The sequence below is a fragment of the Passer domesticus genome, chromosome 16 (assembly GCF_036417665.1).
Source record: "Passer domesticus isolate bPasDom1 chromosome 16, bPasDom1.hap1, whole genome shotgun sequence".
Classification (NCBI taxonomy): domain Eukaryota; kingdom Metazoa; phylum Chordata; class Aves; order Passeriformes; family Passeridae; genus Passer; species Passer domesticus.
In genome coordinates this window covers 2,563,723-2,585,237 of record NC_087489.1, presented here as the reverse complement: position 1 = coordinate 2,585,237, position 21,515 = coordinate 2,563,723, and the positions used below count along the sequence as shown (strand labels likewise).

Here is a 21,515-nt window from a genome sequence, read left to right as displayed (position 1 = left end):
TTTTTGTGGGATTTTTGGTGCCTGAACCAGCCTGAAACAACCCCTCAGTGCTCAGCCCTGGGAACACAACCACCTCTGTCTGCTCTGCTTCCAGCTCCCTGCTAAGCAGCTCAGAGTCTTAGCTCAGAAAGTCCCGGCTCTGATCCTTGCAGACAGCAGCAGCTTTGCTTCCCAGCACTGCACAGCCTCCCAGAAAGTCGTGGATTATCTGCTCACCCTCCTCCATGTGCTGCTTCCTGCAGGGTGAAGAGCCACAGAGAGGAGCTGCGCCTGCTCGTGCTGCGGGCTCGGGGACAGCGACAGAGCCCGGGTGCCCAGCCAGCCCTGGTGAGTGACCCTGCCTGTGCTCCTGGGTGGGACAGAGCCCTGGCATTCCCTGTGAGCCCCAGCTGGGGGACACAGCCCTGGGATTTGGGGCAGCACCCCCTGGCAGGAGAGGAGCTGTGCAGAGCCTTGGGAGCACTCTGAGGATGCCTCCCCTGGAGCCTGCTGGGAGAGGCTGATTTCCCTCTCCCTGGCCTCGTGTGAGTGTTCAGGGAGTCAGAGGTTGGTGGGTGTGCTGAGAGCCTGCCCCTGTCCCCAGGGCTGCTGGTGGTGGAGCTGGGTCACCTTAACCCCAGGCAGGTGGTGCAGGCACCATCCCTGGAGGGGTTCAGGGCCACTCAGTGCCGTGGTGTTGGGTCAGAGCTTGGGCTCCAGGATCTCAAAGATCTTTCCCAGCCCAATTCCGTGCTTCTTTGAGTCTGTGATTACACCCTGTGGGGTGTCCTGGGTTTGGGCATGTCTGCATTTTAGATTCCTTGCCTGTGTTGCTGCTGGAAGTTTTGTTTGCAGTTTGTCATGGTGGGGTGAAAACGAGTGTGACTTGGGATAACCTGGAGGTGAGCTCTGCTCCTGGCTCTGCTGGGCTCATCCCAGAGCAAGAGAGTGCAGGGAGAGGCAGGTGGAGATGCCTTGAAAGACTGATCTGGAGCAGAGACCAGACAGAGCTAAAGGGACAAAATAGGTGTTTATTGAAAGGCCTTGAAAGGACACACCTTGGGCAGCACAAGAGCCTGGCTAGGGCTGCACCCAGGCTGATTTAAGATGGATCCTGCTCAGGAGTTTTTACACTTTTATCAGTTTTTGGTTCATCTACATATTGGGTTCAGCTGTCCAATTGCAGTTCCAGGTGATGAAGTCTCAGCCCTCTGGTTTGCCCCCTTCTCTTTGCATTGTTTGTGCTCTTTGGGTAAAGGTTGTCCTTGATTCTCCAGCTGGGAAGGGATTGCTTTGTCTTAACTACTCTGTGAAGAGAACCTGCTAACGCTTAATAGGAAGTTTCAGAATTACATAGCAGGCAGCAGAGAAATTGAAAAATATCAAAGTTAAAACGATGATTGGAAGTGCTGTGCTGCTCTGTGGGGCTGGGGGCCAGGCTTGGCTCACACCTCTGCTGGCTCTGGCAGGGGAGCAGAGCAGCTCTGGCACTGGGGCTGGGAGGAAACATTCCCATGGCATTCCCTTGTTGGGGCTGTGTTTGTCAGTGCTTAGGGCAGGACAGAGAAGTTCTCATCCCCACGGGGTTCAGAGGTGTCCCCAGGCCACAATTCAGGAAGTTCAACATCCCCCACACGTAGCTTGGCCAGGGTGCTGAGCTGAAATCACCTCTGTGAAGCAGAGGCTTTATGGAGGGGTGGGAAAGGATTTAGGGATCAGGTGCAGTGGTAGCATGACCTAAGGGTTGGGAAATGCTGGCTGGGAATGGCTGTGCCTGTTGGAAACCCGCTGTGCTTCCTGAGCCATGAGATCAGGGAGGGCTGGAGCTGGGAGGGCTCTGCCTGCCTTGCTGGGAGTTTCCTTGTGGTAAGAGTGGCTTAGCAGGACTTCAGGAGAGTAAAAGCTGCAGTTTGCTTCAGCAGAGGGTGAAGATTTCAGGGTGTCCTCGTTCTGAGCTCAGTTCATGGCAGGAAGATGCAGCAGTGTGGTTTTCAGCAGTGGATTTCTCTTCCAGTTCCTGGGCAGATGGATAAAAGCAGAAGTTACAGATGGACAGAGTGAGTTGGAAAGGGACCTTAAAAACCATCCAGTGCCACCCCCTGCCATGGGCAGGGACACCTTCCACAGTCACAGACTGCTCCAATCTGGCTGTGGGCACTTCCAGGAATGGGGTCCTCAGTTTCCAGTTCAGCAGGGTTTGCAGAGCTTGGGTTTTGACTGGTATCACAGTTGGAGTGTTCCTTTGGATATTGCATAGAAGAGAGAAAAAATAAACATGATCAGATAAAACTTCTTACCACAGAGGCAGGAGCTGTGTGATGGACCCCTGGAGGTACCACATCCAGTAAATAAGGATCTTATTTGGAGATCTAATCCAGAAAACTCCAAATAACAGCAGGGAAAAGACTCACCTGAATTTCTTCAAATCAAAATGAGGCAGGGGAGGGAGAAAGGGAACTTGTGTTTGTTCAGATTTGTCTGTAACCGTTTTCTGTTCCAGCTTAGTGTACCTGCCCGTGATGGTAGTGAGGATATTTTGACACAAAATATTCTGGCACGTGGATAGGTTGAACAAAGGACCTGACTAAAAACCCTGTTCTGCGTGGCAAAGATAGCTACTGTACCCTAATTCCATAGACCAGGATTTAACCCAGCAAGTGAAATTGTGGGATCCAGCAGCATTGAAGAAATCCATTAATTTTTACTATTGAAAACTTTTTTTACAAAGAACGCTGCCGAAAATTTTTCCAAGTTTTGTTTTGGCTGTTGGCATATTCAGTAGAGTTTTGAAGTGTGGACTCTTCTTTTGGTACAAGGTATTTACTGTAAGTGGAGGGAATTGTCTTTTATCCAGCAAATTCTTCCCTTCCTCAGGCCTCCTGAGCCCCTGAACACTGCTGGCTGATGATTTGCTCTTCCATTTTTCACTTCTCCCTGCACTTAACTGGTGGCACAGGAAATAAAGGTAGATTCCAGAAGGAGCTGCAGAGCTCCCTGTTCCTTGTTTGATACTTCAGTGGGGAAATGTCTGTCATTGAGGCAGTTAGAGAAGAACATAGAGAGTGACTGGAGAACAAGGCAGGCTGATAAAAATGCCCATTATTGCAGGAATTCAGGAAAAGTGTTGGAAATAGCTGTTCCTGAGTCCATCCTTACAGGGCTGGGAGTGCCCTCAATGGGAGGACACAGAGGAGCATCCTTAGGTGCCTCAGCAAAAAAGAGATGGCTGAGATGTGCTGTGTGTCTCAGAACAGCCCGGGGTGGAGGGGCCAGCAGGGCTCTGAGCACAGATATTCCAGGCTCTAATCACCTGCTCAGGCCCTTATCAGCTCGGGCAGCTCTGCCTGGCCAGGATTAGGGGGGCACTGGCAGCCCTTTAAGCTGCCATCTGTGGTGACCTTCTTAGCACCCCGTGGGCCAAGGAAGGAAGGGATGTAACAGCTGCTTAATTTAGAGAGCACCGGGTCAGGAGGAGGTTGCAGATCCTGGAACCTGGCGGGGGCAGGAGCTGGGAAGGGCTGCAGTGCCCAGGGCAGAGGAGCCTGTGGGACGGGACCCTCCCAGGGCTCATGGTTGAGCCTGAAAAAGCCAAACTCTAGCACTGAGCTCCCCTCTGTGCCTGAGGTGCCTCTGTCAGGGAATGGGTGGTTGGATCACTCCAGTGGGAGCTCACTCAAGGCTCCACAGGAGTTGTGACCCATCAAAAACCAGGCTGAGGAGGGCACAAGCAGAAATTCTCCCCAAAATGCACTCTCCCCAGTCTTTATCTGCTGTAAAAAAAATTCAAAGACACAAACAAAACGTTGAAGTTAAAACTCATGTTCTGAGCAGGCTCCTGGGAAGGATTGCCCTTGTCTGTGCTGGAATGGTCTCATGGCACGTGTAGTTCTTGGCAGTGGCTGGCAGGAGCGTGGGGGATTTCTGGGGTGGTGGAAGGTGCCCAGTTCCCCAGGGTCTGGAGGAGGTTTTGGCTGGAGCAGGCTCACTCCTGTCCCATGGGAGTGGGCCATGGAGCCACCTGGCCAAGGCAGGCTGGGAGGAGAGCTCTCCTCACACAGAGACCCCAGTCCCTGACCACTCTGCAGGGAAGCAGAGCAGTTTGGGGTGCTCTGGGCACACGGTGTGAAGTGGAAGCAAAGCTCAGAATCCTAGAAGGCCTTAGTTTGGAAAGGACCTTCAATCCCATCCAGTGGGAAGGATCCAGGGACGCCTTCCACCATTCCAGGGTGCTCCAAGCCCTGTCCAGCCTGGCCTGGGACACTTCCAGCATGAGGGGCTGTTCTGTGAGGATGCTCAGGGGTCATTTGGTGTTTGCACCCAGCAGGAGTGGGGTCTGCAGGCTCAGCCCCTGGGGGTGTCCAGCTCTGAAGTGCTCAGGGATGGAGCCATCCCCTCCCTGAGCCCCCAGTGCCTGTGGGAGCTGGGCTGGGCTGGCTGGGAGTGGGGACACAGGCAGGCCCAGCCAGGATCAGGTTTTCCAGGACAGCCAAGCCTGACACGCTGGGCTGCCCTTCTGGATGCTGGAGCCTTCAGAGGTGGACACTGGGTGAGTGAGGGAAGAGGAGCTGCTAATTAACCCGTGATGAACACCCCCATGGCTCTGTCCCTGGGCTTACCTGGGCTTTGAAATAACCAAATTAATTACCTGAAGCTCTCAGCTCTGCCGAAGCATTGGAGAGGTGATGCAGGACAGGACCCTCTGCTCAGCACCTGCAGTCTGAGGGTGCAAGGTTGTGTGGCTGGAATCTGGGCAGAGCACAGTATTGGGTGTTATTTAAGGGCTGTAAGGCTGAACAGAAAATCAGCAGAATCATGTTTGATCCCTGAAACACGAGTTCCCACACAAACAGGACCCAGTGCATTGCACCACACCTGATTTGGGATGTAGAACCTGGAGCAGCCACAGGAACTGGAGCATGTGTGGAATTGTTCACCTGGACATGCAGGCAAAAGTCCCATGCCCCAAGAAAGCCGTGAGTTAAAAAGCACCTTCTTAAGCCAGTGATTGATCTCTAGAGCTGAGCTGGTTTTCTGTGATCAACCCAAATCTTTGATTCTTTCAAGAGCTGAACAAGTGATTCTTAATGAACGTTCAGTTTTCTGCAAATCTTGATCTTATTGAAATACGATGTCAATTTAAATTATCTGACTGGGGGATTTTTGTTTTTCCTTTTTAATTCCTGGATTTCCTTTTGGAAATCATCTGTTTCTCAGAACCTCTCAAGACTTGGAGGTTAATTCAGATTAAGGTAGTGTGAATATGGAAAATGCAAAATCTTTTGCCAAGTAACTGCTTGTGCAAACACCAGACAGATGATGGCACGAGTCCCTCCTGCTGTGGCTGTGCTCAAACTTTGGGTGAAAATATTGGCAGAATGTCCTCTCCTGACTGGTGCAGCTTTGTGGCTGCATTCCTCAGTTCTGGAGCTGGAGTGTGAGTCAGAAAGGAGGGAGTCATGGGGGTGCCTTAAAATGAAAGTACAAAAATAGATCTCCCTGCACATCTTTTCTCAGCTTCCCCTTACAAGGCTGCATTGACGTGTGCTGGATGGGATATGATGGCTCTGGCCTTGGCAGATGCATCAAATGTGACATGTGAGCATGGGTTTTAGGGGTTTTTTTAAGGAGACAAATAAGGGTTAGCAAGAAATGCAGAAAAGATGAGCAGTGAGGTGGCCACAGTCCTTCATCTGTAGGAATCCAGGCCTGAGATTTGCTTCCAGCTCGGCCTGAACTGGAGATTTCAGGAAACAAGCCCAAAAGTTGCTTATTTTGCCATTTCATCGTCAAATATGCTGCTTCCCTGAGGCACTGACCTTTCCCAGGCAGTGCTGTGACAAAAGATGTGGTGAAACATAAGGGAGCTTGTGCTGCCTGGAGAGTCTGGGCTGTGCCATCCAGAGCGTGGGACATGGTGCCACAGCCCTCTGTTTGGATGAGCCTCACAACGTAGGGTGTGGGGGTTTTTTTTCTCATAAAATCCTTTATTTTTGGTTTCTGCCTGAGGATGAAGGTTCCATTGGAACCACAGGGTCAGTGAGGCTGACCTTGGGATGTGCTGGGCAAGCCTGGAGGGCTGGTGTGGGACCCCAGCTTTCCTCTGGTGGGTGAGCTATGGAGAGATTCCCAGGGAATGGGCACGGCCCCGAGGCTGCCAGAGCTCCAGGAGCGTTGGGACAGCGCTGCCAGGGGTGCCCAGGGTGGGGTTATTGGGGGGTCTGTGCAGGGCTGGGGCTGGGCTGGGTGATCCTGGGGGTCCCTCCCAGCCCAGGATGCTCCATGGTTCTTTGATTGGACAAACACTTGATCGTGGGCTGTTCCTACCCCCTTCCCAGGAGAGAGACACAAAGGGACCATGGCAGCCTTGGTCTCCTGTCTGTTTTTGCTGTGGTACTGGGGAAAAGCCTTGAAATCAAACCTTGTTTCATCCCCCCCACCACATCTCTCCCTGGGCTTGCTGTGCTGTGGGGAACCAGGACATGTCCACCTTGTTCACCTCCTATGGGGCATTTCCTCAGAGAATCCTGGAGTCATTACAGTTGGAAAGGACCTCCAAGATCATCAAGTCCAGCCCTTAACCCAGCACTGCCAAGATCATCACTGTCCATGTCCCCAAGTGCCACATCTGCATGTTTTTTGGATACTTCCCTGGATGGTGACTCCACCACTGCCCTGAGCAGCTTCTTCTGATGCCTGACTGTCGAATCAGGATGACCCCAACGTAAGGAGTAATGTGCTCTGACTCCATGATTCAGAAGGCTGAATAAATGCTTTATTGAGCTGTGTTATGTTACACTAATACCATATTAAAACTATACTGAAAAGATACTACAGAAAAACCCATAACTATCTGGACACAGTCAGGACACAGCTTTGACCAAATTGGCCAAGGAATCAAAGCAACCATCACCAGTGTCCAATTAACAAATCATTTTAGGTAAACAATCTCCATAACACATTCCACATGTGCCAAACAGGAGCAGCAAGTAGAGATAAGAATTGTTTTCTTCTCTGAGCTTCTTTCTGCCTTCCCCAGGAAAAATCCTGGGAGAGAGAATGTCACTCTCTGTTCATAGAATGTGAATACCACACCTGACCACCCTTTTAACGAAGACATTTTCCCCAATATCCAATCTGAATCCCCCCTGGCACAATTTGAGACCATTTCCTCTTGTCCTGTCCCTTGTTCCCAGGGAGCAGAACCCAGAGTTGTGGAGAGCCAGAAGAAATTCCCCTTTTCCCCTCTCTCCATATCTCAGCTTCCCTGAGCCTGTAGGGGTGGGGTGCAGTGAACCATCCCTTGGCTTCCCACAGTTCTGGTCCCAATCCAAGGAGAAGTTAGGACAGGGAGAGGTTTGTGGGCCACTGAGCTTTCTCTGGTGTTGTTAATTATCCATCATTTCTTGCCCTACTTTCCTTGCAAGCCTTCCCTGCCTGTTCAGTGTCTGCTGGGACTCAGGAAAGTCCTTGTGCTGCTTCTGGGCTTGGTGGCTCAGTCCCACAGAGATGTTCTGAATCTGTTCCTTGTCCAACTTTGCCTGTCACTGTCTGTGCCTTGATATTCCTTGTACCCCTCCTGCTAGATCCAAAGTCTGCTGCATTCTTTTTTTTTTCCCCCATTTTCTTGTCATAGCTTTGAATGCCTTTATTATTCCTCTTCCCTCCTCTGGCAGAGGTGTCTCTGCTTATAATCTCCTTAGCACTGAGGCAGCCTGTTCATTTCAAAGAAAGCTGCTTTAAAGGCAGGTGTGAGCCAGACTTGGCCAATTCTCTCTTTTCCCCTGTGGCTTGAAGGGCCTGAAAATATTCCTGTAATCGTTTCACAGAATCCCACAATGGTTTAGGTTGGAAGGGAGCTTAAAGCTCCTCTCACTGCACCCCTTGCCATGGGCAGGGACAGCTCCTACTGTCCCAGGGGATGCAGGGAATGACTGCAGGGCTTTGGGCTGGCCCCATGCAGCCCTTGGGTGATGGGAATGGGACACAAATGGGACCTGGGGCAAGTTCTGCTCCCCCCATGCTGCAGTGAGGTGCCTGAGCTGTTCTCCCCCCACCCAGCCCTTCTCCAGCTCTGGCTCTCCCAGCTCATGGCACCGCTGTGTTCAGAGTGAAGCAGCTCCAGTGTCCAAGGGCTCAGGCCTGCAGGGAAGCAGGGTGTCCCCCTGTGCTCCCAGCCCTGCTGAGTGCCCCAGCAGGGATGTGGCTGTGAGTCTGTCCCTGTCCTGCAGCCTCACCCACACCCAGCCTGCAGGGGATGCACCCACCCCAGCATGGGCAGAACTGGGCTGCAGCAGCCAGGGCTGCTCAGGAGCTGGGGATGGCTGCAGAGATGGCTGCAGGGAGCCTGGGGGTGCATTTGGGGGAGCCCTGGGGGCAGCCAGCTCCAGCCTGGCCAGCTCACCCCTTCCCTGTGTCTGTGCAGACACACGCAGGGCAGTGCCCCCCTCCGTGGGGCAGAGGGACAGGGGACAGCAGCAGGCAGGTGGGAGGACTCAACACCCTGCTGCATTTTGGCTACAAAAGCCAAGGAGTGAAGTTTGCTATGCCATCACCTCCTTCTCCAGGAGACTTCTTATTTTCCCTGATATTTCCTGCTTCTCAGAGTCTGGAAATGTGTCTGTGTTGTTTACCTGAGCCTCCCATGTGGTCACAGCCTCTGCCTTGGCTCCTTTTACACTTCCCAAAGCCTCTTCATTGCCTGGCTCCTCTAATCCTTCCAGGAGCACCCATGTTTTATGTCTTGGTTATGCCTCCCTTCCTTTTAATTAATTTTTCACAGTGCCTTGCTCGTCCCTGTTGCCCTTTTTGATTTAATTTATTGCTCACTAGCCATCACAACACCTGGGCAAGCTTTTAATTTATCTTTTCCTGTGTCCCTTGCACCCCCTCTGCCCTCTCCCATTATTGATTTCTCCAGTTTGATTTCACCCTATGCTTGCCAGCATCATCTCCCACCCATCCCTCCCACTCAGAATTGCTTGGATGAGTTTCCCCCCCCCCCCTTCTTGACCTTGTGCATTGTAATTCCTGACCCAACAAGGCTGGGATTGCTGCCTGTTGGATCTCCTCCCTTGCTTGGGCTTGGTTTCCACCCCAAATGTCTCAAAATTCCCTCTGGGCAATTCCAATAAGGACACAGCTCCTTTCCCAGGGAGTCTCATCCAGGAGGGAGGGGTTGGTGGCCATCCCCTGGTGCAGCTTCTGTGCTGAGCTTCCTGCAGGCAGGGAAGTGTTCCAGGGACAGGGATGGGATGGGCTGGGCTTTGCTTGATTCCAGCTCCGAGCAGGGAGGGAAGTGTGTGCCCCCAGCAGCTCTGCATTCCTGCCCTCATCCTGGAGATGGGGATGTGCAGCTTAGGCTGCCCTGGGGAGCCTGGCTGCTCCCAGCCCAGCTCTCCTGCTGCTCTGAAGCTTTTTCCTGGTCTGCATTTAAACAGTGGGGAAATTGTGGAAGGAAAAATGGAACAAATTACTTTTCTTCTGTCTTTTAGGTGCCCTGTGGCTGCCACAGCCCAGCTCCCTCAGACAAAGAGGGAACCCCCACTTTGCTCCAGGGCTGTGAGGAATTGAGGGCTTTTATTTGCCACCAGAAATGGTCCATTTACTTACAGAGCAGTCCCTGCCATTACCACAATGGCTTTGGAAAGCACATTACTGCAGATATTCAGGTTATTTTGTCATCTGTGGCCATGTGATTTGCAAGCTGAGCCCAGAAGTGGGAAAGGGGTCAGAAGGATGGGAGCCATGTGTTTGTTAAAAACACACAGCAAGGCAAGATCATGAGCTATTACCTGCTCCCCTGTAGAACAGGTACAAAACACAGTAGGCTGAGGCTCAAAAGAGTGGGTATCTACATATTTTCCTGTTCCTGCTAAAAAATACTTTGGTTAGAGCTGTGCTCATATATGAGATTTCCATTTTCATGGGATCTTGTGTGGCTGAGCTGGTTCTGTCTGATGGAGGAGCAGGGTCTCTGAAGGGTGGGGCTGAAAATGGCTCTGCCAATGGATGTGGTTGGATATATCATGTCCTTTAGAGATCAGGAAAGGTTCATCCCCCAGAGGGGCTGGCACTGCCCAGGCTCCCCAGGGAATGGGCACGGCCCCGAGGCTGCCAGAGCTCCAGGAGCGTTGGGACAGCGCTGCCAGGGGTGCCCAGGGTGGGGTTGTTGGGGGGTCTGGGCAGGGCTGGGTGATCCTGGGGGTCCCTCCCAGCTCAGGACATTCTGTGATTCTATCACTCATTCCACCTGCTGACTCCCAGGGCATCAGACTGGTAATCCTTGAGTGTAACAGCCCTGGGATGTTGTCACCATATGGAAAATGAGGAAGTACAGTGGGCACTGCATGGGTCATGCAGAGCTTAGAAGATCTCAGAGGAACCAAGGCAGCATCACTGGTTTAGTTGGTGGTTGGTTATAAATACTTGTATTTCCACAGTGAGGTGTTGGCATGGCTGGAATTGATTAGGGAATAAAAGGTGGGAACTGTAGGATTGTAGTTGCCTGGAGGAGCTGGCTGCTGCACTCAGCAGAGATATGTGGGGAACATGGGAACTTGTTCATTCCATTGGTTTTATTCTGTTATCTCTCTCTTGCTCTTTTCTCTTCCTCATTCTCCCCATTTCCCATTGTTCCCTCTTCAGCTGAGTTTGGCACTGCAGGTAGGATCACCCTGTAACTCCTGAAGGTAGGTCAGTTCCCTGATGCTGTCAGGGAAATCTGTGGCTGTCTATGAGGTGCTGACCCTTTTTCCAAATTCAGAAGCTCTCCTTGTCCATCTTTGACCATTTTTATCAATGCATGAGCAAAGGAGAGTGCTTCTTTTCTCCCTCTGTCTCCAGGTACAGAAATAACCTTTTTTTCGTGTCGGAACAGCCCCCCATTCTACCCATCCTTACCTTACCCTGCTTTTTACCAAGGTGTGGGGTGATAGGAGAGGGGGGAAAGGCTTTAAGCTTAAGGAGGGCAGGGTTAGATGGGATATTGGAAAGGGTTTGTTCCCTGTGATGGTGGGCAGGCCCTGGCACAGGGTGCCCAGAGCAGCTGAGGCTGCCCCTGGATTCCTATGAGTGTCCAAGGCAAGGTTGGACACTGGGGCTTGGAGCAGCCTGGGACAGTAGGAGGTGTCCCTGCCATGGCAGGGGTGGCACTGGATGAGGTTGAAGGTCCCTTCCAACCCAAACCCTGCAAGCAGTCCATGGCAGAGCAGTGCAGCACTTTGGGAGGATTGGTTTCCCAGCTGTCAAAGCAAACCTTTAAAGAAGCTGGAGACAATTTGGGGGTCAGTCAGTGACACAGTTTGAGATTCAGAGTGAGACTCCAACTTGAGCAAACCCAAAATCTGGAGAGGAAAGCTGTACTTCAGTGATGGACTTCAAAGAGGGGATCCTGCTCTATGAGATTGCATGGAGACAGTAACTGACAGACCAGGATGTGTTTGGATCTGTTTGGATAATTCTTCTCTGTTGTGAGTTGTGGTTCTTTTGTGAAACACCCCAGGCCTCTCTGTGTGCTGATGGATTCAATCCATCTGCCTTCCCCTGGGAATGACACCTCTTCCCTGCTCCATGGGCTCTCTGCAAACAAGGAGCTATAAATAAACACCAATATCTCTCTTTGCAGGGGGTTAAAGCTGCACTGGAGCTTTGTCTTTGTACTTGTAAATAAAAATGGGCAGGTAAGGGATGCTCCGAGCCAAGGCCAGGCAGAAATTGGGAACACACCAAGATGCTGCTTTGTGGCACATGAAACCTGCAGAACTGTAAAATCAGGTGATATTATTTTGTAATTTGAGGGAAGAGTATGAAATGGATGGAAAGTTTTTCATCTGGACTTTGAAAAGTTCCAGTGAACTTCTTTCTCATGCTCACAAGCAGAGGATAAATGCTGCAGTTGGTAGTGCTGGAGGGTGAAGGTTTGATGCACTGGGAGGGCTGGAGGAAGCTGCACTTGCCTTTCCTGGCTGTGCAAAGCCTGCTGAGACCCATCTGCAACGGGATTTGGGGAAAAACCTTCTTGTAGGGCCCTGGTGCCTGGGTGGTGCCTGCTGTGTGGTGCAGGGGGGGTTCAGGGCTGCACGTGGTGTAGCAGGGTTAATGGGAGCTGCTGGAAGGTTGATGGGCAGTGTGAAACCTGGCTGAATTTTGGCTCCAGAACCATGTGGTGAAGGAATTGCCATAGGTACAGCTACAGCTCATGGGCACACCCAGCCTGGGAAGCGTGCCCAGGGAAGTTTGTAGGGGTCCCTGGATGTCTGAAGTGTGATTTGGGCTGCTGACTACACCACTGGTGTTTTACAACCAAAACCCAGTATTTTAGTATTGGTATTATACTATTATATAGTATTACAGTGCAATATATAATACTATTGCAAATAGAATAGAATATAATAGAATGAATATTAATTAGTTATGAATAAATATTATGCTATAATATTAGTATACTATTATATTATATTTATATAATATTAATAATATTGCTATAATACTAATCATATAATATATAACACTATTATACCAGTATTGTATTTTAGTACACTAGTATACTATATTTATATTTTCACTACATTTATTTATATATTTTAATATATTTATTTATATATTCATATATTTATATGTTTATATATCTTTAATATATATTTATACTATGTTTAGTACACTAGTATACTGTATTTATATTTATACTACATTTATTTATATATCTTTATATATATATTTTTTTAAATTTTATATATATTTATACTATGTTTAGTACACTAGTATACTACAGGTGTGCTGGTATTTCAGTACCAAAACTAGTAGCACTTTAGGACTATTAGTGCTGAAATACTGCTGGGTGGGAGCTGGGGAAGGGCTGGAGACTTCCTGAGGGAGCTCAGCCTGGAGCAGAGGAGGCTCAGGGGCCCTTGTGGCTCTGCACAGCTCCTGACAGGAGGGGACAGCCGGGGGGTCGGGCTGTGCCCCCAGGGCAAGAGGAAACAGCTTCATTTGCATCAGAGGAGGTTTAGATTGGATATTGGGAAAATTTATTCCCTGGAGGGGTGGTCTGGTGCTGGAACAGGGCAGTGGTGAAGTCCCCATGGCTGGAGGTGTTCCAGAAGTGTCCCTGGGGGCTTGGCTTGGTGCTGGGCTTGGCACTGCTGGGTTGGTGGCTGGGCTCAGGGGTCTTAAGGGGCTTTTCCAATGGTTCTGTGGTTCCATGAGCCTGGAGGATGAGTCCATCATCCTGCTCAGAGCCAGCTGCACAGCTCCTGGTGCTCGGTTAGGAGCTGTTCTGTCACTCTCAGGCAGTTTTTCTAAGAGAACCGACCCCAGGAATGGTTCCCTGAGCTTTTCTCTACAGCACTGCCGTTTCTTCCTCCTGAGCACTTTTCCCCAGAGCTGTCTCCTGGGTGAGCTGTGATCCATGAAGCTCCATCCGAGAGCCACATGTGGCAGGAAAAGCCTTCCCCATCTCTCAGCAGCACCCCTGGAGTCTCAGCAGCAGACCCAGCCCAGGAGGGCTCTGCCAGCTCCAGACTCGAGTGGAGCAGCCAGCAGGGATGTCCCAGCTCGGCAGGGACCCGGCTGTCTCAGCTGCTCCTGCACACTCAATGTCCCTGCCCTGGGGCCAGCACAGCCCCTCCCCTGCCAGGAGGAGTGTCCTGTGTCAGGATGTCTGTTCTGGAAACCATTCCTGAAGGGACATGGAGCTCCTGCCTCTGGGCCTTCCAGGGAGCCCCCTCCAGAGCTTGGGGGAGCAGGGAGTGTCCTGAGGGCTGATCCCAAAGTCCCTCCTGAAAGTCTCTGCTGGGACTGGCACTGCAGCAGCTCCAAGGGTTTGGAAGGGACCTTAAAGCTCATCGAGTCCCACCCCTGCCATGGCAGGGACACCTTTGACTATTCCAGATTGCTGCCAGCCCCATTCAACCTGGCCTTGGGCACTGCCAGGGATCCAGGGCAGCCCAAGCTGCTCTGAGCACCCTGTGCCAGGGCCTGCCCACCCTCCCAGGGAACAATTCCTCATTCCCAGTATCCTATTCATCCCTGCCCTGTGGCAGTGGGAGCCATTCCCTGTGTCCTGTGCCTCCATCCCTTGTCCCCAGTCCCTCTCCAGCTCTCCTGGAGCCCCTTCAGGCCCTGGCAGGGGCTCTGAGCTCTCCCTGGAGCCTTCTGCTCTCCAGGTGATCACCCCCAGCTCTCCCAGCCTGGCTCAGAGCAGGGGGAATCCAGCCCTTGGAGCCTCTCTCTGGCCTCCTTGCCACTTGTTCTGTCAAGTCTCAATCATTTTTGTTCAATCAAAAATCAATTTTGTTCAATCAAAATCCATTTTTTCATTCATTGTTTCTTTCAAGTTTCAGTCATTTCTTTCTTGCCCTGGGGCCCCAGGGCTGGGCCAGCTCTGCAGGTGGGGTCTCACCTGAGTGGAGCAGAGGAGAATCCCCTCCCTTGAGGTGATGATGAGCTGCCAGTGCCTCCTGCTGCAGGAGCAGGGCACTGCTGCACCTCAGAGCACTTCTGGTGGGCTCAGTGAGACCTCCTCAGGTGTGAACTTGCCCTGTCCCTCACTCTGCCTCACCTCATTTCACCTGCAGCACTATTTCCAGTGCCTGCAGTAGTCCTGCATCCCTTGGGCTGTTTGTGCTCCTGTGCCTTCATGCCCTGCATCCTCTGTGTGCCCTCAGTGCCAGGGCCCCGTGCTGGTGCAGAGGAGCTGTTCCCAGACTGGGATAACATTCCCCTGCATTCAGCTGACTTGCATTTCCTCCTTATCCTTGGTAATAATCCCAAACTTGCAGAATCACCAGGCATTAGGATTTGATAGAGACGCTGCCCTTCGTGTGAGGAGCCAGCTGATGGAAGTCTTAATACTGCAGGTGGTGAGCTGCCAATCCATCTAAAGCCAGGCTGCATTAGCACTCTGAATCACAAATATCCCTCCTGATGGGGGAAGATCCCTGCAAGGGGGAGCTGGGGGAGGCAGAGTGCAGTCCCTGTGTGCCTGGGCTCCTGTGGGAGCCTCCCGTGGCTCTGGATATTGCTGTGAAAGGAAGGAGAGAACAGGAGCCTGCTTCCAAAAATGTCAGGCTGCAAGGGAGGAGGGACGGGGCTGGGGGAGCTGTGGCTGCAGACTGGGGACACTCAGGGGGTGCTCACCTGGACACAAGAAGGCTCCAGAGAGACTTTAGAGCCCCTTGCAGGGCCTGAAGGGCTCCAGGAGAGCTGGAGAGGGACTGGGGACAAGGGATGGAGGGACAGGGCACAGGGAATGGCTCCCAGTGACCCCTACCCAGCAGAGGTGCTCACTCCCTGTTCCTCCATCACCTTCCACAGCCATCCTCTCCCTCCCCTGGGGTGAGACAAGGCCACAGCCCCCTGCTCACCATGGGGTCCTGAGTTTGGGGACCCTGCCTGCCTCAGGGACCCCCTCTCCAGGCACTTTCCCAGGGAAGGGATGCCTGGATGTCTAAAGTGTGACTGGGGCTGCTAACTACACCACTGGTGTTTTGGTTACCAAAACCCAATATTTTAGTATTGGTATTACACTGTTATGTAGTATAATATAATACAGCTATACATATAATATAATACAGCTATACATATAATATAATATAATATAATATAATATAATATAATATAATATAATATAATATAATATAATAATACAATAGAATATTACTGTATATAATATTGCTATATTAGTTAATTATTAATTTATATTGTGTTATTGTATTATTATACTATAATATGATATTAATATAGTATTAATAATATTGACATAATGGCAATCACATCATATATAGTACTGTTATGCCAGTATTATAGTATACTATTTTAGTATACTAGTATACTCTATATAAACTGGTATTTTAGTACCAAAACTACTGGAACTTTAGTAGTATTAGCACTACTAAAGTACTACTGTTACTGGTATTTTAGTACCAAAAACCTGCTTTCTGTTAGGCCACTTCTATTTTCCAGTTCTAGGAATAACCTAGAACAGTCAGCAGGAAACAAAATGTATCTTTTACAAAATGGGACTCTTGTGGTCATGGTGGACAATAACGTTCTCAGAAAATCCTTTTCCCCTGTTCTCACAGTAATTCTCCCCCGTGACCAGGCTGGTTTTCCCCACCTGGTTCCAAAAAGCAAACAGAGCTCGGTTCAAGGTAAATCCCTCCAGGACTGATCATTCCCTTGCCCTGCAGCAGATCCATCCCTTGTCAGGTGTTTCCAGCCAGGAGCCCAGCTGGGAGGAAGGGCTGGAGGAGGGCTGGGCTGCTCTGAGAGCCCCAGCTGTGGTGATGGAGCAGTCTGGGCAGAGCAGGCAGTGGATAAAGATGGAATATATTCTATGAAGTAACTTGGTGATTCCCAATTAATACCCTAATTGTCCCTTTTTTTAATTATTGATTCCAAAATTACCGAGCTGAGTTGCAAATGCTGTGGAATATAAAAAGGAAGGAAGGGCTTTTTAGGGACATTTTGGAATTACAAATTACGTTTGTTGTGAAAAAATGAGAGACCGTCTGTTTAATTGGTCATAGGATGCAATTTGTGAGCACTTAGGTAAGAAAAATACAGCTATCTAGGGGATCATTAAAGATCCTTTTCGTCTGAGTCAGCAAAGCTCAGAGCTGGGGAGAAAGCAGATCTATATTCCATAAAATTCAGAGTAACGAGGAGCTCTGTCCAAGGGATTGCTCTTGGCAGGGAGAGAGGTGCTGGCTGGGGTGGGATGGACAGAGAGGAACAGAAGGTTTGGGGGCTCACAGAGAAAAAGCAGAGGTTCTGCTGGCCCAAGGGGCTTGATCCTGTTTCACATTCCCTGCTGGAAGGTGGGATGAGCCCCCTGGGTCACAGGAAGCTTCTGGCTGCAAACAGAAAATAAAAATTTGGGATTCATCTAATTGTTTTTGGCTTACTGAGGGTAGATTTAGGTGGGATATTGGGAGAGAATTCTTCCCTGTGAGGGTGGGCAGGCCCTGGCACAGGGTGCCCAGAGCAGCTGTGGCTGCCCCTGGATCCCTGGCAGTGCCCAAGGCCAGGCTGGACATTGGGGCTGGCAGGGAATGGGATGCCAGTGTCATTCCCATAAAACCCTTGGAGAAACACCCCTGGGAGCTTGCTGCTGCAGGCAGATTTGTTAGCACCAGAAGTTAATGAGAAGTGAAGCCTGTACTGCAGGTGGCAGAAGCCTCTGCAGATTCCAGATCACCGTTTGGACTGAGGAGGGCTCTGCTCTTACTCACTGCATGAATCAGGATTTGGCACAGGATTTTCTGTGGAGAAGGAAATCGGGGCTGTCTGGTGCCATCATTTCCCATCAGAGAGAGGGAGAAGGAGGGTGCTGAAGGGAGGGATGGCAGGGCAGGACAAGGGAGGAATGGCACTGAGCTGAGGGCATGTGTGGAAGCAGGCAGGGACAGCCAAGGGCAAGGCGTGCATGGACAGAGATCTGGATCTCGTGCCTGCTGTCCCCTCTGCAGCCTGTCCCCTCTGCAGGTTGTCCCCTCCTGCTGTCCCCCCACTGAGAGCCTCCTGTGTGCCCTGGGGGTCTGGCAGGTCCTGCCTGCACCTCCTGCCTGCAGTGCTTCCCACCCTAAAGCATCCCTGTGGCTGGGCAATGTGGTGGGAGATCAGGTGTGTGCCACCCCTGTCCCCAGCTCGTCCCCATCTCCTGTCCTGGTGGCCCTGAGCTGGTGCTGGCTTGGACACCCTCATGCTCACCTGGTGTAGGTCTTGCAGCCCCAGCAGGACAGACCCACCCCACCCCAAGCTCTGCAGCCCCCCTGGGCTCTGTGGTGGCCCCTGGGCTCTGAGCCTGCTGTGCTTTTAAGGGCTTGGAGCTGCAGGAGGAGCTGTGGTGTTGGAGAAACCACCTGCAAAATTATAGAAACTGGGATGGTTTGGGTTGGAAAGAACTTGAAATCCCATCCAGTGCCACCCCTGCCAGGGGCAGGGACACCTTCCACTGTCCCAGGCTGCTCCAAGCTCTGTCCAGCTTGTCCTGGGACACTTCCAGGGATCCAGGGCAGCCCCAGCTGCTCTGGGCACCCTGTAGGTTGCAAGGTCCAAGTTCCAGCCCTCCCTGTGTTCCTGCACCATGGCCAGCATGGCAGAGGCCACCAGGAACTCTGCAAAGTGTGATGGAAGGAGATGTTGCTCCTGGTCTGCACCAGGATGCTGCTCTTGCAGTGCTTTTCCTCTCTGCAAAACCTTTTGCAGCTCGTGGACCCATTTTCCTCTGTGGACTCCCCATTTTCCTGCTCCTTCAGGCTGTTCCTGCCTGTGGCTGGGGGAGCTCAGGAGCTCTGCCCCCTGAGCCTGCAGCCCCCTGAGCTGTGCCATCCCCTCCAGTTTGGATGGACCCACAGCTGGGGTCAGTCTTCACCCACTGCAGCACCTTGGGAACAGCACAATTAACATTAACATATAATTAATACATATAATTAACAGCAGCTCCTCCCCTGGCCTGAGATGGAGTTGAGGAGCAACTGTAAATCCCTCCTGTGATTTTTTTTTTCCTTTTCTGTTTGTTTTACCCAGATGTAATCAATGCTCTAAAGGGCAAAGCAGCAGTTTTATTTATTTATCACGGGGAGCAGCACAGCAAATAGTCCAGCACTTGGCAGTTTGCTGACCAATGCTCTCGATAATCAGAATTTTTCAGGCTCTTTGCAGGGAAGTCCTGTGGAGTGGGGATACATCAATAATGCCATGATCACAGAATTTGATGGGAAGGCCACCTTTTATAGATTCCCTAGCTCTCCATAGTGACAACATTGGTGATTTTCTTTCTACAGAAAAAAAATCTCTACAGAAGATTTTGTTCTACAGTTAAAAGGATGGGTTTTAATTCAAGTTTTTTGGGTTAAAAATTACTTTTTCAGTGCAAATTGACATAGAATCATAGACTCACAGACTGATTTGGGTTGAGAGAGACCTCAGAGATCATGGAACTATGGAATATTTGGGTTGGAAGGAACCTTAAATCCCATCCAGTGCCACCCCCTGCCCTGGGCAGGGACACCTCCCACTGTCCCAGGGTGCTCCAAGCCCCATCCAGGTTAGCCTGGGACACTTCCAGGGATGGGAAGTCTATGTCTGAAATTTTCTATGTCCCATAGAAAGTTTTTCAGTTTGCAGTTGTCATGCTTCTGATAGGAAGAATGAAAGCTGTAAGCTTTACTGAGAAACAGTAAATTGTAACTTTGAGTTGTAATCTAAAAAGGGTGCCACAGTTGATACATTTTCCTTTAAGCTTTGTGATTTCATGGCAAACCCCTTTCCCTCCCTTTCCAGCTGCTCTCCAGCACTATCAGGGGGTATTTTCTGATAGGAGAGAGAGGATTCCTCAGCAAAGCCCCACTCCCTACTGCAGGTACTCTGTCCCTCTCCCAGAGAATTCCTCAGAGAGGGACATTCCATTCCTGAGAATTCCTTTCCAGGGAAGCCTCATGAATCTCATTTGGCTGGGTCTCTTTTCCCAGCACTTCCTCAAGGGCAGCAGTTGCTTCCAAGCCCTGCCAGACCAGCGTGGGCTGTTAGAGATTAGGGTGACAAATTGGCACAGAAGGAATAAAATAAACTTGGATCCCTGAATACACCTGGGTCCTTGAATGCCACGTCCAGCCTTCTCTGGGATAAAACACAACCAGGGCTCAGCACCTGGGCAGGTCACAGCTGACCAGATGTCCTCCTGGAGATGCTGAAAATGTTTGTCTTGGTTCCCTCACAGGACTGGTTCACCCTGTCCTCTCCATCCTCAGTGCCAGTCCCTGTCCCAAAAGCCTTTCTGCTCAACCACTCCCAATTTTCACCTCCTAATTAGCAGTAATTGTTTGATCTCTGGGGTGGCTGAGCTGGAGTTTTCCCTGAGCCCCAAATATTAGTTTTCATGCCTCTGTGACAGGGCAGGAGCCTGATGTGGGGCAGCTGTGATGCCCAAATCCAGCAGCTCTGGCAGCTCCAACCCCAGGCAGGGATCAGCAGGAGTGGGCAGGATATTCCCAGACACAGGAAAAATTGTGGACCCATTTCCCTCTGTGGACTCCCCATTTTCCTGCTCCTTCAGGCTATTCCTGCCTCTGGCTGGGTGCTGGGGGCCAGAGCAGCTCAGGAGCTCTGCCCCCTGACCCTGCAGCCCATTGCTGCCAGCAGTGCCCTCTGGAAGGGATGGATCTCCCCAAAACCTGCTGTCTCCTGGTTCAAGGAGCCAAACAAAGCCTTGCCCAGGAGGTTTCATGGGTCACATCCATAGGAAGACTTCTTAAGCCTCTCACTCTGAGCTGGGCTTTTCCAGCAGGGAGTTATGGATGTTAGCTGTGTCCTCTCTGCTCAGGGCTGGATTTGGGGTTATCCCAGCAGGATTCAGGACCAGCCCTATGGCAGAAGGGAGCAGGGGAAATGATGCCTCAGGTTTTAGCTTTGATATTTTTCACATTCTGTGCTCCTTTAGTGTGTGGATCTGGGCTTCACATGAGGGGATGGTGAGCTCTCTGCACAGAGCAGGGAGACAAAACAATTCCTGCTCTAGCTGGGCACCAAGGACAAATGATCCAAATCTCAGCCCAAGAGCACAAACAGCGTGGGCTGAAGAGAGAGAAACAAGCAGGATGGGACTGCATGGGCTGGAGCTGTAATTGGACAATGAACTCCAATATGCAAATGGAGCAGAACTTATAAAAATGTGAGAGACCCCATGAGCGCTCGTGCATTTTGGGACCATTTTGGTTCATCTTGGGTGCAGCCCTGGCTGGGCTCTTGTGCTGCCCAAAGTGGATCCACTGAGACCTTTTAATAAATCCCTGCTTTATTCTTTATCTCTGCCCAGCCTCTGCTCTAGGTCAGCCTGCACAAGGCATCACCTCACTGTCCCCAGGCAGGCACCCTGAGGTGTCCCTGGGCATGTCCCCGTGTCACACCTGTGGCAGAGGAGCTGCTGGCCTTTGCTGGGGCTGTGGCTGTGGAGGAGCAGCCTCAGCCATGCAGCTCCCCACTGATCCATGTCCCAGGGATGCTGTTCCCAGCCAGGGGGGCTGTCAGGGTGCAGCACACAAATATTTGCTCAGTTGAGGAGCACTTGGCAGCCTGCAGGTAAATATTGTCAGAGCAGTGACTCTGTTAAGGCACTCCCAGGGATGGGGACACATCAGCAGCACGAAGGAGTCCCGGGCTGGGAGAGCAGCCTGTGCCCCACCAGCCCAGGGCTGGGCTCCAGTTCCACCCAGAGCCATGTGCAGTCCCTTAGGGGGTGCTGGGTGTCCTTGGGGACCAGGCAAAATACATCCTGCTCCTCCTTCATTCAGCCTCTGAAAAGTGACCTGGATGTCACCCCTGGAATGGTCTGAGGGGAGAACCCCAAAATAACAAATTATTTCTTCTGGGGCTCCCTGGGAGTGCAGAGCCACTCACTGTGGCAGTCCCTGGTGCTGCCAGGACATCACTGGGTGCAGGGTGGCACCAGTGTGCAGTGCCCCAGCCAGGGCTGCTGCTTGGATTGGAGAGCAAGGAAAATTCCTTCTTGGAAAGGCTTGCCAAGCACTGGGAGGCTG

General features: G+C 51.2%; 1 protein-coding gene across 7 annotated transcripts in view; it reads left to right on the top strand.

Moving 5' to 3' along the window:
- The window catches only part of RALY (RALY heterogeneous nuclear ribonucleoprotein), a 123,458-nt gene that overhangs the window by 42,680 nt on the left and 59,263 nt on the right, over positions 1-21,515 (top strand). For 6 of the 7 annotated variants that reach the window (XR_010348349.1, XM_064391325.1, XM_064391327.1 and 3 more), the window contains exon 2: positions 243-327. The exons of the other annotated variant lie outside the window; for it this stretch is intronic. The gene's annotated coding sequence lies outside the window, so the exon portion shown is untranslated. The remainder of the gene's footprint in view (positions 1-242; positions 328-21,515) is intronic. 7 annotated transcript variants of the gene reach the window in all.